Genomic DNA, 5,000 nt, shown 5'->3' with positions numbered 1-5,000 from the left:
ACATACATACATGTATACGTACATACATACATACATGTAAACATACATGTATGTATGTATACATACATGTATGTATGTATACAACTCTGTATTCTTCTTCCACCAAACACGGCAAGTTGAGTTTATAACAAAAAGTTCTATTTTGGTTTCATCTGACCACATGACATTCTCCCAATCCATGTATCCATTTTGGTATAAACTCAACTCAACTCGTGCTTGGAGGAAGAAGAATACTGAGTTGCATCCCAAGAACACCATACCTACTGTGAAGCATGGGGGTGGAAACATCATGCTTTGGGGCTGTTTTTTCTGCTAAGGGGACAGGACGATTGATCTGTGTTAAGGAAAGAATGAATGAGGCCATGTATCGTGAGATTTTGAGCCAAAACCTCCTTCCATCAGTGAGAGCTTTGAATGGTTGACCAAATACTTATTGACCACCATAATTTACAAATAAATTCTTTAAAAATCCTACAATGTGAATTCCTGTTTTTTTTTCTTAATCTGTCTCTCACAGTTGAAGTGTACCTATGATGAAAATTACAGACCTCTGTCATCATTTTAAATTGGAGAATTTACATAATCCATGTATGTATACATAAATACATGTATACATACATACATGTATATATACATACATGTATATATACATACATACATACATGTATGTTTATATATATACATACATGTATGCAAGGATACACATATACATGTATGTATGTATATACAAATACATACATAAATGGATGTATATATACATACAATATGTATGTATGTATGTATGTATGTACATTGTATGTACATATATATACTAACAACCATACATAAATACATACATACATGTATGTATGTATATGTATATACATACATACATACAAATAGATACATACAAGTATATATGTGTTAATACATGTATGTATACATACACACACACACATGTATGTATATACATATACGTACATGTATGTATGTATGTATATACATATACATACATACATGTATTTATATAAATACATACATACATGTATGTATATATGTATGTATGAATTTATACATACACTGTATGTACATACATACATACATACATACATACACTGTATGTATGTATACATGTATGTATATATTATGTCTAAAAACATACATAAACGTATGTATGTATATATACAGACATACATACATACATATATGTATATATATATATACACATACATACAAACGTACATAAATGTATGTAGATAGACATACATGTATATATATATACATACAGTATGTATTTATGTATGTACACTGTATGTATGTATGTATGTATACCTACATACATACATGTATATATATATATATATATATATATATATATACACACACACACATACATTTATATATACATACATTCATACATGTATGTATATATACATATACATACATGTATGTATGTAGATACATATAAATATATACATACATACATGTATATATACATATATGTATGTAGGTATGTATGTCCGTATACATACATGTATGTATGTATATTTATGTATATATACATGTTTTTTTTAATCAAATCAACATAAAAATATACAAGATGCACTTTCAATTAGTATGACATGTTCACGTTTTTAGTTGCATTACAGAAAATAAAGGATTTCATCACAATATTCTAGTTATATATATATATATATATATATATATATATATATATATATATATATATATATATATATATATATATATATATATATATATATATATATATATATATATATATATATATATATATATATATATATATATATATATATATATATATATATATATATATATATATATATATATATATATATATATATATATATATATTGTTCAGGGTGTACGCCGCCTTCCGCCCAATTGTAGCTGAGACAGGCGCCAGCACCCCCCGCGACCCCAAAAGGGAATAAGCGGCAGAAAAATGGATGTATGGATGTATACATATATATATATATATATATATATATATATATATACACATACATACATACATGTATGAATGCATATATACACACATGTATGTATGTATTTATATATACATTAAAATATATACACATGTATGTATGTATGTAAACACACAGTACATGTGTATGTATGTATGTAGAGTGTATGTATATATACATACATACATACATTCATCAATGTATGTATATACATATACATACATATATGTATGTATGTATATACATATACACACATACATACATTCATGTATGTATTTATATATATATATATATATATATATATATATATGTATGTATGTATATACATATACACACATACATACATTCATGTATGTATTTATATGTATACATATATATATATATACATATACATACATGTAAATATGTATGTATGTATATAGATATACATACATACATATATACATACATAAATACTGTAAGTATGTATCTATACATATATACATAAACTGTATATACATACATACATACATACTGTATGTTAACATACATGTATGTAGACATACATACACGTATGTAGACATACATACATGTATGTAGACATACATACATACATACACACATACATACTGTATGTTTACATACATACATGTAGACATACATGTATGTATGTATGTGAACACAGTATATGTGTATGTATGTATGTAGAGTGTAGGTATATATACATACATACATTCATCAATGTATGTATATACATACATATATGTATGTATGTATATACATATACACACATACATACATTCATGTATGTATTTATATATACATACATGTAAATATGTATGTATGCATATATACATACATACATACATAAATACTGTATGTATCTATATATTCATAAACCGTACATACATAAATACTGTATGTATCTATATATTCATAAACTGTACATACATACTGTATGTTTACATACATACATGTATGTAGACATACATGTATGTATGTATGTAAACACACAGTATATGTGTATGTATGTATGTATATATACATACATACATTCATCATATATGTATGCATATATACATGCATACATACATACATACATAAATACATACATACACGTATATAAACATACATACATACATGTATATAAACATACATACATACATGTATGCATGCATATATTTTTGCATGCATATATATATATATATGCATATGTATATATATATATATATATATATATATATATATATATATATATATATATATATATATATATATATATGTATATATATATATATATATATATATATATATATATATATATATATATATATTTATATGTATACATATATTTTTTGAACAGCTTAAGAAAACTCAAAAACTTAGACCTAGTAAAAAAGCAATATTAAAAATAATAAAAGGCTTGCAATATTTCAGTTGATGTGTAATGAATCCAGAATGTATGACATTTTCATGTTTTTAGTTAAATTACAGAAAATAAAGGACTTCATCAGAATATTCGCATTTTCTGAGACAGTCCTGTGTATATATATATATATATATATATATATATATATATATATATATATATATATATATATATATATATATATAAATGATAAATGGGTTGTACTTGTATAGCGCTTTTCTACCTTCAAGGTACTCAAAGCGCTTTGACACTACTTCCACATTTACCCATTCACACACACATTCACACACTGATGGAGGGAGCTGCCATGCAAGGCGCCAACCAGCATCCATCAGGAGCAAGGGTGAAGTGTCTTGCTCAGGACACAACGGACGTGACGAGGTTGGTACTAGGTGGGATTTGAACCAGGGACCCTCGGGTTACGCACGGCCACTCTTCCACTGCGATACATACACACATGTATGTATGTATATACACATACATACATACAAGTATATATGCATGAATAAATATACATATACATGTATGTATGTATGTCTCTTTTAATGCACAGCATAGGACACATAGCAAGAGTGGTCCTCAGGTCCTGTTGATCAGGAGCAGTAGCTCCACAGCCACAGATCCACTTTTAACCACTAATATCACAGTCAAAATGAAAGCTTGTTCCCATAGGCGCCATAAACTGTTAATAATGTTTAGACAAAAGTGTATATTATATATACTATTATATATATATAGTATTTATATAGGTGTGTGTGTGTGTGTATGTGTGTATGATGGACTTAAGTGTATTTTGGGTATATGCATTTGTGTATGTGTATGTATGTATGTATGTATGTATATATATATATATATATATATATATATATATATATCTATATATATATAAATATATATATATATAAATTGTATGTATGTGTGTGTACATATGTATATATGTAAGTGTGTGTGAATTTAAATGTATTATATACAGATAATATATAGCATCCACGCAGCAACCACTGAACTGAATTATATTATATATATTATTGTATTGTATATTGTATATATATATATTGTATATGTATAGGGGTGGGACCTAACAAGTTTACTTCTTCCCACTCCCTTTTGAGCCAATCTTGACATCTACAAAAGATTAGTCACATGTATTTTTTTCAATGTAGGTGTAAAAATAATGTATTGACATATTTATTTTGTATTTTATGTCATTCTCTTGTTTTGTTTGCATGGCTCAAAACAAACCATTCATTCCATTCCATTTATGTATGTACTTACAGTGTATGTTTATACATACATACTGTATATACATACATCAATGTATGTATATACATTTACATACATATATGTATGTATGTATAAACATATACATACATGCATACATACATACATTCATGCATGTATATATATACATACATTGTGTTTGTATGTGCAGTATGTAGCTACATACATATATGTACATACACTGTACGTACATACATACATACATACATATATACATACTGTATGTATGTATATATATATATATATATATATATATATATATATATACATATACATACATTGTACATACATACACAGATATATACTGTATGTCTACATACATACATACACACATACATGTATAT

General features: G+C 25.8%; 1 protein-coding gene across 2 annotated transcripts in view; it reads right to left on the bottom strand.

The window, feature by feature from the left end:
* The window catches only part of unc5cb (unc-5 netrin receptor Cb), a 446,958-nt gene that overhangs the window by 3,660 nt on the left and 438,298 nt on the right, over positions 1-5,000 (bottom strand). The gene's annotated exons all lie outside the window — the stretch shown is intronic.

The sequence above is a fragment of the Nerophis ophidion genome, linkage group LG17, assembly GCF_033978795.1.
Source record: "Nerophis ophidion isolate RoL-2023_Sa linkage group LG17, RoL_Noph_v1.0, whole genome shotgun sequence".
Taxonomy (NCBI): domain Eukaryota; kingdom Metazoa; phylum Chordata; class Actinopteri; order Syngnathiformes; family Syngnathidae; genus Nerophis; species Nerophis ophidion.
The sequence above is the reverse complement of the archived record's forward strand: the minus strand, read 5'-3'. Positions and strand labels throughout refer to the sequence as shown.